The sequence below is a fragment of the Lacerta agilis genome, chromosome 3 (assembly GCF_009819535.1).
Source record: "Lacerta agilis isolate rLacAgi1 chromosome 3, rLacAgi1.pri, whole genome shotgun sequence".
In the NCBI taxonomy this organism is placed as follows: Eukaryota; Metazoa; Chordata; class Lepidosauria; order Squamata; family Lacertidae; genus Lacerta; species Lacerta agilis.
In genome coordinates, this window is record NC_046314.1 from 51895662 (window position 1) to 51907233 (window position 11572).

Consider the following 11572-nt stretch of genomic DNA (forward strand, 5'->3'; position numbering starts at 1 on the left):
TGCTCTGGAGGGTCAGGAGATTCCATACCCTCCCTGAACAAGCCTGGAGGCAGGGCAGGAATATAATTCTGCCAGGCAATCAGAAATACCTGCATTGAAGTAGTGATCTTAGCACTACAGTGAATATAACCCTAAATTATCCTTTAAACTCAGCTTAATATATTGCACCATTATTGAAGCAAATTGACTAAAATGGGGTGTTTTTCCTAGAAAAAAATTATTTACAGTTGCTGCTAATTTGCATATGTTAAGACACATATATTATTCCAGGTCAGACTATTTCTTCATCTAACCAACTATGATCTAATAATAAGCCTTCTGATATGAAATTAACTGAAGTTAAGAATTGGCCCCAAGGATACTGCTGGACCAGGCAGCTGCAAGAGAGATATTAAAGGCAGGAGAAACAGGATCAAGCATATTTGGACTGTAGGAAACAAAACTGCACTCATTTTCTTGCAGCAGGTCACCAAGAAAATGTACAGGACCAGCGCTGACCTGACCAGGAAGCAGTAGATAAGAGTTGCAAATCATGAATTAAAATGGGTTTTTTTAATATTCATGACTGCTTTTAGAGAGGTTGTGTAAAAGATAGGGGCCTCTATTTTTATTGGGATGGCCAGCTGAACAAATTGCATTAAAAGTGAAATTGTTTCACTGTTGCGTATTTCATTTGGTTTTAAATTGCTTTTGTATGTTGTGAGTTACCATGGGAAGACAGTATTTTGAAAGGCGATGCAGTCAGTAAGCAAGCAAGCAAGCAAGCAAACATTGCCCCCCTTTAAGTAGCCACTTAAAACACACTTGTTTGAAAGCAGTTCCAGTTGCAAAGCCATTTGTGTGCATGTAGCTCTGGGGACATCAGTTAAACCATCACAAACCCCTCTTTGCTCTTTGCATTGCTGCGATTTAAGGAGAGCCACATGGGGAGCTAGCATATACACACATTTTGCCACATGGAGTTGTTTTCAAGCAGCCGCCACACTTGAGAGAGCGAGCAAGTATCAAATAGATCAGTGACATCCTCCCCCCCCCCCCCCGAGGAAGCAGAGATGGTTGTATGATTTTACTGCTTCTTAATCCTTCCATTCTAACGGAAACACTTCTTCCTCTAGACCTGGGCTCATCTCATGCTTGGCTTCTGAGTCCTTGGTTGTGCTGAGCTAGTAGCTGTCCCTGATTGGGTCAATGCAATGCTAGTGCTAGCTTGATAGATAAATATGTGTGCTTGCTTCATATTACATATTACCAGTCCTTTTTTTTCTTGGGGTACGCACACCCCTAAACATTTTGTGAATCTAGGTTTGGCCTCATTGAGGGGCAGTATTTCAATATGAGTATGAGAGTACCTCTAAAGATTTTTTAAGAAAAGAAGCACTGCCTATTACAGTTCGAATGTTTCCACACTTTCCAGTTACTGTCTTGTAAGCCTGTGAGGGGCATGCCACGTGTGTTCATTAGCATAGCAGGACAGTATCCTAGTTATCTGACAGTTTGTCCTGTTTTATTGCAGGTACATCAAGTGGTCTTCAGTCGTGTCCGACTCTTCGTGACCCCATGGACCAGAGCACGCCAGGCACACCTATCCTTCACTGCCTCTCGCAGTTTGGCCAAACTCATGTTAGTAGCTGTCCAACCATCTCATCCTCTGTCATCCCCTTCTCCTTGTGTCCTCCATCTTTCCCAACATCAGGGTCTTTTCCAGGGAGTCTTCTCTTCTCATGAGGTGGCCAAAGTACTGGAGCCTCAACTTCAGGATCTGTCCTTCTAGTGAGCACTCAGGGCTGATTTCTTTGAGAATGGATAGGTTTGATCTTCTTGCAGTCCATGGGACTCTCAAGAGTCTCCTCCAGCACCATAATTCAAAAGCATCAATTCTTCGGCGATCAGCCTTCTGACACAGTGTACTGTTATATGGTACACTGTGTTATTTTTCTTACATCTTTATTGACATGCTGCTGTCTCCTGTTTCATTTGCTATGGCTGCTATATTTATTCTTATGAGGCCTAAAAGTAGCCGAGAGAAACTTTTTTTGGGCACTCAGTCATGAGGATTTTGGAATAGCACAGAAGGGATGGCTATATATGTTTTGGAAGTGCTAAAAGGGATCCATCTTCTCTTTCTCACACGCTACTCCTAAGCATATTACCTGGAAGTGAATCACGACTGGTTTCAGTCAGGCCTACTGCCAAATAAACAGGGTGGGGATGTGTCACAATATAGAGACAGAGAAAGAAGGAGAGAGAGTTTGAACCAAGTTTTCACTAATCTTTGGCTATGGATTTCATATACAGTGGTACCTCGGTTTAAGAACAGCCCTGTTTATGAACTACTAGTGCTTTAAACCCATTAAATTAACGGGCGCTAGAACATTCCTTCCGGCATGTCTTCTCTCTCCTCCGCCGCTTCGCTTCCGCCCGTGTTCCCTCGGCTACCTTCCGGTCTTCCGCCCGGCCACGCTCACTGCCGCCATGGGTCCCCCCAGCTCCCTCGTCGCGCAGCCTTTCCATTCCGCCTGCCGGCTCCCTCTCTGCCTCGCCTGCCATGCTTCGTGGCTGGGCCGCCCCCAGGAAAGAGCCGCCTGGGGGTTTCTGCTGGATCCCTCGGAGATCCCGGGGCCCCTGCGCTCCCTTGCTCCCACCTGGTAGGCGCCGTAGTTGCTCTCGGGGTCGCTGAGCGGCACGCAGCGCCCGAAGTCTCTGCGTTCCAAGTCCCAACGGCTGTCCGTGGGGCACATGCATAGTAGCGCAATCCCACGGACACAGGGACTGGACGCAGAGACACTTGCACTTTATTAGTGTAGATGGTACGTATTCGGTTTATGAACACTGCAAAACCAGAAGTAGTGTCCCGGTTTGCGAACTTTACCTTGGTCTAAGAACAGAATCCGAACGGCGGAAGAGCACCAGTTGCAGAAGGCCTCATTAGGGAAAGCCAGCTTCGGGTTTAAGAACGGACTTCCAGAACAGATTAAGTTCGTAAACCTAGGTACCACTGTATTGGGACAAGCTGCTAGCTGCATGAACAAATAAAGGGGGAGAGTTTTTGATCAGGCAGGAACTGCTCCTTTTTTTCTTCCTTCACTTGGTAATCTGCTCAGCAGGTAAGATAAGGACAGGCCTCTATGCTGATAACCACCACCAAGAGATAAGCTGCAGAAATTCTCTCCTCCCACTCTCTCAATTATAATATCGGCAAAGCTAATATAAATTGAGCTCCCCTGGTTTCCACCTCTAGAAGGTCTGAGTTGACACATAAAGGATTGCGTTATTAGAAACAGTAACGGTATTGTTCATAATCCAGCAAAATTCAGTTGTGATGTACTATTGAAATCATTAAGGCAGGGTAGTCACAGCTAAAACTTATTCCACTACTGTTACTAATACTTAGTTGTGAGTAACAGTGGTTGAATTCTGCCAATTCATCTATTCCAGCTGCGGTCTATAAAATAAAATCCCACTGAGTTCAATGTGGTCTACTCCCAAGTAAACGTGCCTAGAATTGCAGCAGTTTCTGCTTGCTAGAAAATGATACCCTGCTCCCCTGGGCAGAGGAGAAGGGTACGTGATGTACCACCATAGGAATGACAACTCCCACTAGTCAGCTTATAATGCAGTGTTGACATATAACCTGAGGAGATTGCTTATTATGACAGAGTAAGTGCTTCTAAAGCTGTTCAAATGGCCTTATATTTCAAAAAGTTGACGGAGGAAACAAGAATGACATGACAAGGATTGCATCATAATAGAGCCTAGCTCTTTATTTCTAGCTAGCTACCGGTAGCTAAGCAATAAAGGGGGTAAATGGAGGTTTAACATAACAGATGGCTGTAATGTTTTTGCTTAAGAACACTTTCAGATACACACACACCCATGATAATCAAAAGATTTTTTAAAAATCTCACAAATACATTGGTATTAGTATTTATGTCTTTTGCAATTCCAGTGGAATTGCTGTTGGTTCTGTCTATGTGATGAGAAACCAGAAAACACATCAACAGGGAGTCGATTGTATTTGAGTTCTAGTTTCTGCTTGGAGCCAGACCTGGGAACTGGAACCAAATCCTTGGTATCACATGTTACATGTTGACATCACAGCAGTCATACTTAAGGTGGAACCAGCCTCATCACTGTTAAAGCAGAGAAACAAGAGACGCATGAAGCATTGCTTTCATGTTTCTCTGGCTAACCACAGGGATTTAAAAAAAGATCCAAAAATAGTGCTCATATCCTTCTAATCTCAAAGGAGGCTGGGCACAGTTCCACTGTAGTTTATTATGATCCGCTCCCAAAATAACCAAGGGTTGTTCTTAAAAATTAAGCTATTACGGCATAAGCTTTCATGGACAAGTTCACTTCATCAGATGTATGAAGTATAATCCTCAATTGCAGCTATTCAGTATATTCACAATGGGGATTGGTGGGTGGAGGAATTATAAGCAGATCAGAGAGAAATTAAATCCCCAAAATTACAGAGACTATTCTATAAGAGCTAAAATGTATGCAAAACAAGAACAGTGACGCTTTACAACAACAGTGATAGGTGATAGGAAACAGCTTTGCAATGTTGCATTAATTAACCCAGTGTAATGGGATGGGAAACCATAGACCCAAATGAACAGAATCAAACGTCTTAGAAAATTGCAATTCAGCAGGAGCCGCTTTGCCGCCTGGGGCGGAAAACGCGGGGGCACCCCCTGGGGGCGGGGCATTGCTCCCTAGCGCGTGCACGCCCTGACATCACGGCGCGTGCGCAGCATAACTATTAACTTCCCAAGTCTTCTGAGTGTCCATCTCCCCCAAACCTATAAACATCCCTGGGTACAGTCTCCAGACCAATTCCTACACTGCTGCAATAAGAGCAACCCAGAAATGAAAGAAACATTCCTTGCATGAGCATACAGGAGGAAAACAGGGAGCATATTACTCTGCAGCAGGGCTCCCTTTTTCATAACCATGGTTTGGAGGATTATTTGAATGGAGCTTGTGTATTCTATTATATAAGAGAACTGTGGTCAGTGAAATTTCTTGTTGAAATGTGAGTTATGAAATAAATCATTTAACTGTAACTCTGGCATGTTTTTGACAGGTCTGGGTAGTTGCTAAGTGTTTTATTTCAGTCAGCTCCACAAACTGGCTATCCCTTCCTGATAACATCATCTGTCTCTATTCCTGGACAGAAGATTAGCCCTATCTACTATGAAGGTACAGTGGTACCTTGGTTCTCAAACACCTTGGTTCTCAAATGTCGAAAACTTGGAAGTAAGTGTTCCGGTTTTCAAATGTTTGTCAGAAGCTGAACGTCTAATGTGGCTGTCGGCTATTGTTTCCGGGGCATCTGCACCAATCAGAAGCTGCGCCTTGGTTTTTGAACATTTCAGAAGTCAAACGAACTTCCGGAATGGATTAAGTTTGGCGCTTTTGTTTCTGCTATTTATTTTGCGTTTTTGTTTTTGAGGCTTTTTCAGTTAATTTGTTTTTGTGACTGTGTGGAACCCAGTTCAACTACTGATTGATTGATTGATTGATTGTGTCCAAACAGTGACTATCATCAGTGCAGGTAAGAAAACAATTTAATTTTAATTTTCATCATCTACAATACTGTCTTATTTTATAGTACAGTAGATTATTGCTTTCATTTTATGGATCAATGGTCTCGTTAGATAGTAGAATTCATGTTAAATTGCTGTTTTAGGGGTTGTGTTTAAAAGTCTGGAATGGATTAATCCATTTTGCATTACTTTCTATGGGAAAGCGCACCTTGGTTTTGGAACGCTTTGGTTTTGGAACAGACTTCTGGAACGGATTAAGTTTGGGAACCAAGGTACCACTGTATTTCAAACAACAACAAAAACCCCTTGCTGCAGTTTCTGCAGATTGAAATCACAATTCAAGCAACATAAGCCGGACTGCAGCAAACAGTGGTAGGTTTAAGTCAAATTCATGCAATGGGAATCAGAAAGATAACAACTGGCTTGCAGCATTTTTCACTGCGGCTTGTTTGAAAACTCAGCTGTCCCTTTCTTTCAAAAATGCTTCTTGATTTCTCCACGCTTTGCAGTTTTCCTACCAGCTTTCACCCTTTAGAACACAAATTATTTTGGTCACAATAAACAGAGACACAGATCTACTGAAAGCACAACAGCTGACTCTCATCATCACTGGCAACAGCATGTATTTCTCAGAAAGAGGAGAAACAATGATTAAAGCAAAAGGACTCTGATTCAATAGTCCAATTTCCCTCTTTGGCCCCTGCTCTTTCCCCCTTCTATACGTATTGTATGTTTGATCCCTTTCCTTCCATGCAATTAATTGCAGGTTTTAAAATAAGGAACAATAGAAAACAGCTGTGAAATACACTGGAGGTTTCTTTTTGGGTATTATTACTATAATGGCACCTACTTTCATTACTGCACTCCAGGATCTAATCGGCACTGAGTGCACTATAAACCCATTTCCAGACATTTACAACTCCAGCTGCGCAAAGTCTCCCTGGACCGAAACTTCCAACACAGCAAATCTCAGCCTGGAAATATATTATTTATTTATCGCTCAGAAAGGACCCGTGGGCCACCATCGATTAGGCCTTGGAGGCTTATGAAGGGAGGCCCATATGGAAAGAAGCCATTGTTTCTCTCTCACTTTTGAACACAGGACTACTCGGTGTTTGTGTGACTTATCGATCCCCCAGAAGTCTCTACTGAAATGGTTGGGTTGCAGGGATAGCAGGAAGTGAGCGAGGCATCCTTGTTATAGAACAACTGTGTGGGGCTGTTTTCAATCAACTGCTGATCCCCAACGCGCTTATCTAATGGTCCTAAATCTACTTGTGCTTCATTTCTAGGGGCTCAATAGAAAAACATTATTTAGATTGGAAACATTGTTTGATGAGGACGAGAACCTCTGTCCCAGTGTTATACAGGAAATGGAAGGTGCTCAGATAGGAACGCAGGATGGGCTGGAGCGTTTCAACTAAAGATATGCTAAGAAGACAGGATTGTCCATGAACTTTGGGGGGGGGGGGGTTGGTCTTTAGGCAGAAAATAGCCTTCTGGCTGTTTGACTAAATGGTTCTTTCCAATGCCACAATAACATTGTGTCTGTTTTTGCCTGTTTGTTGGTGCCCAGGATCTCAGAAAAAGGTCTTTCTCTATACCTGCTACAAGATACCAGGGACTGAATTGAGGAACTTGTGCATGTGTGGGCGCGCACACAGGTTATACATCTTCTGTATTATCTATTCATAATGCTTAATCATTTCTCTCTTCTGGTTATTTTGAATCCTCTTGCTCCCAAATTAGTGTGAAGCTCTTTAAAACACTAAGGTGCAAACATTTGTTTAAAATGCAAGCTGACCAAAACGCCAAGAAAACAAAACCTGAAGAAAATGTGGGGAAAGATGAACCCGAGGTTAGTTGGCTTCCTAAATCCACAGAGGGAAAATAAATTGTTTATTAATGACTAAGCATCATTTTTTGAGCAAATTATCCCGGTCTTCCTGTGGCTTATACAATGCAAGTGTTGAGCCGCACTGTTACATTTGGCATATAATCTGTTGTGGTGGCACATGAGCCTTGGTGCTCACAGCACAGCTATTGTCTGTGTGACATTTAACCACCAAAAACAAAAGCTGTGTTTAGCATTTTGCAGCCAATGGGACTTACAAGACATCTTTGCAGATTTCCTAAGACTCTCATTCAAAAAGCCGTGTGTAGAAATACAGTGCGGCGGAATCGTGCCTTGTGAATTTAAATTACCCAGACTATAGAACTGACATATATACACACACATATAATCTCCCAGATACACTCATGCACAGGCAAAACCAGCAGCCCCTACCCAAGTTAAGCCTAACTGAAACCTTCTGCAAATTGAGTGAAGCCACGTTCAGCTATTGTTTCCATTGTTTGGAAGGAAGTGATGGGAGGCCTGGGAAGGAAGAGCAGAGGCCCATTCAGTTTATCAGACAAGACAGTTCAGTTTGGAATTCTCGTTCTTTTTTTTTTTTTTTTACCCTTGGCATTGCAAGATGTTTGTAATGATAATAATGTACCGTTCAATCCTGCCCATGTTTATTTGGAAGTGTCCCTTACTGCAGCCTTCACCAACTTGCTGTCCAGCAACTTTTACTTGGTTTCGCTTCCTCAGAAATTGCCTCCTGACAGATTCCCCTTCTGCCCTCACTTCCTAATTTTAAGAGGGTTTTCATCCAGGTGTGTATGATTTTTTTACATTATCTGCATTAGGTCTCACAGGGTTTCAAACCAGCACAAGACGCACATGCAAGACCCAGGCTAAAGATCCCTTCCGCAGCCTGTACAGAAACTGAGGGCGGAGAAGACTAATTTTACTAGCGTCCCAAGATGGATTGGCTACAGATAGGAAAGGAAGGCATGAGAAAGGGGAAACCCTGTCCTCTTCCCCCCTCCTCTCTCTGTCACTCTCTCTCTTTTTCCATGAAGAGGAGCTTGTGTTGCACCGTGTTAATGCTGGTTGTCACACACAGCACGTTCCACAACATGTGCTCTGCATGGGGCAGTGTTGCCCCCCCCAAGCTTCCTGTGAAAAGCAACCCCCAAGAAACATAAGCAGCGCCAGGAGGGAGTAAACAGCTTTCTAATTATAGTGGATCTTTCCTGGGAGGAAGAGTTAGCAAAGATTTCAAGAGGTATGACATGTCCATTGGATTAGCTGTGTTTTGTCTCCTGTCGTGTCTAAGAATTGTGCACAAAAGCAATTACAGTGGTACCTCTGGTTAAGTACTTAATTTGTTCCGGAGGTCCATTCTTAACCTGAAACTGTTCTTAACCTGAAGCACCACTTTAGCTAATGGGACCTCCCGCTGCCGCCGTGCCGCCAGAGCACAATTTCTGTTCTTATCCTGAAGCAAAGTTCTTAACCTGAAGCGTTATTTCTGGGTTAGCGGAGTTGGTAACCTTAAGCGTATGTAACCTGAAGCGTATGTAACCCAAGGTACCACTGTAATGGAAAGCTGTAGTGTAGCTGAGGAGGGTCATTCAACTTTGTAATGTGCGTGTTGAGGCTCCAGTACTTTGGCCGCCTCATGAGAAGAGAAGACTCCCTGGGAAAGACCCTGATGTTGGGAAAGAAGGAGGGCACAAGGAGAAGGGGACGACAGAGGATGAGATGGTTGGACAGTGTTCTCAAAGCGACTAGCATGAGTTTGGCAAAACTGCGGGAGGCAGTGGAGAATAGGGGTGCCTGGCATGCTCTGGTCCATGGGGTCACGAAGAGTCGGACACTACTGAATGACTGAAGAACAACGTGTGTGTATGGCTATCCCAGGAGAGAACAGAGAGGAACCCCAACTAGTCTTTCAATTAAACAGCAGGGTGTTAGAATTACCCCAAGCTTCCCTCCCTTCTACCCATTATCATAAAACTGTTGTAATTCCCATTCCACCTTAACAACAGACTGAGGATGGGAGCTTGTCACATGTCTGTATAGTGTTCCAGTGTGCTGCTGGGAACTTCCGTTCCTCAGTCTGTACTTTCTCTTTCGTTTTCCGAACATGGAGGTGACTGCACGTATGCTTTCTTTTGTCCTCATGTTCGCCTAATAAATGCTTAACTATAATGCTCATACCAGCCTCTGTGGTGCATCTTCTGCTGCTAAATGGACAGAAAGAGTGCCTGGCTTTCTGAAGCTAGGTCTCTGGTTTCTGCTGCTGTTCCAGGGCTTTGAAGTTCGACCGGCAGTTCGGCCGGGGGTGTTTGGGCCAGCAGGGAGCATGCCCGTTGTTCCCGTTTCCCTGGACAAATTACAACAAAAACTGCACTCCCTCATTCAGCTGGGTAATATGTCATTAATGTATTCAAACATTTATATACTAGCTTTTATCAATAATTTCAATGGGTTTACAAGATATCTGCAGCAGCAGAGGACATTGCCAAGTTATTAGCCTTGGGTCCTAGAACGGGGATAGTTAGCTAAATGGGGAGGGGGGTGTCTACACATGAGTCTCTCGCCAAGACAACACTGTCCTGTTGTTTCTCAAAAGAGAGACTACCTCCCCCCTCTCTCCATATTCCCAATTCCATAAAGTGGGAAGTTGGGCTGTCTTGAAGAGGGTTGCATATCCCCTGGAAGAAGCAGGACCACAGCTTGGAGGTGCTCCTGGATTCAGCTTTGTCACTGGAGGCTCAGGTGGCCTCACTGGCTAGGATTGCTCCAGCTGGATACTACCCATTTTTTGACAAAGACAGTTTGTCCACAGTACTCCATGCTCCATTGACTTCCAGAGTGGGTTATTGCAATGTGCTCTATTTGGGGCTGCCCATAAAAACAACTCAGAAACTTCCAAAATACAGCAGCCCGATTAATGGCTGGGGTTCCATTTAGAACTCATATAGCCCCTGTTTTAAAACACTTGCATTGGTTGCCGGTTCATTTCTGGATTCAGTTTAAGGTGCTCATGCTGGTGTTAAAAACCCTAAACCACTTAGGCCCCAAATAGCTGAAACTGACCACCTCCTGCCCTACAAGCTCTCTTGGGTGTTAAAATCGGCACTGAGGCCCTCCTTGTGGTTCTACTATCCTCAGAGGTTTGGGGAGGGGAGAGGTGACATGAGAGAGGGCATTCTCTGAGGCAGCCCCCTAACTCATGGAACTCCCTCCCTACAGATGTGCACCTGGCATCTTCGTTGTATAGCTTTCATCATACGCTGAAGACGCACCTCTTTCCTCTGGTTTTAGACACATATTTTTAGGTCCCAATCTAGTTGTGAGTGTGATAAAGTTTTTAATGCTGTATTTTATATGCTGTAACCCACCCTAGGACTTTCTGTTGAGGGGCAAATAATAAATCTAACAACAATTGCAGTAACAATAACAATATATATAGCAATCCTCCTGCTCACTCCGCTTGCAAACTCCCACCAGCTCCATTTGGATTCACTCTGCTTTGGCCTCTCTCCTCTTTTTCAACAGCCCACTCCACATATCTCAATTTGAGCATCTCAAATGGAGGCCCGAAGAAGAACAGCTCCACCCTCCACTCCCACTCCGCTTGATCGGCTAGGAGACATGAGATCAAGAGCCCTCGTGCCCACTGGGTTTCTACCTTGCCACCCTGACCATCCACTGCCATATTTCCTACCTCCCATCAACTCCCTCAACTCTTACAGTCCAGACACAAATCCAGCCATTCCACTGCCACCACATCACCCCTCCTGCTCTGAACTACACAGGATGGAGAAGCCCCCCTGATGCCCCTCTTAGCTCCAACACTGGTATAATTCCAAGTTAAGGCCCAAGCCCAGCTCCAACCTGCACATAAAGTCTGCTGCCTGACGCAGACTAGTCCTCCCTGTCAAAAGTCTCTTATGCCCCACCCCAATCCCACTTTCCCTCAGAGGGATCCAACCTGGCATGCATTTGGCACTGCAGCCACCTCTGCTCAGTTAGAAGCCTCTGCCCACCTGTGCAGGAAGCCTGTCTTTCCCAACTAAGGTGGTAAAGGTAAAGGGACCCCTGACCATTAGGTCCAGTTGTGTCCAACTCTGGGATTGCGGCCCTCATCTCGTGTTACTGGCCAAGGGAGCCGGCGTAT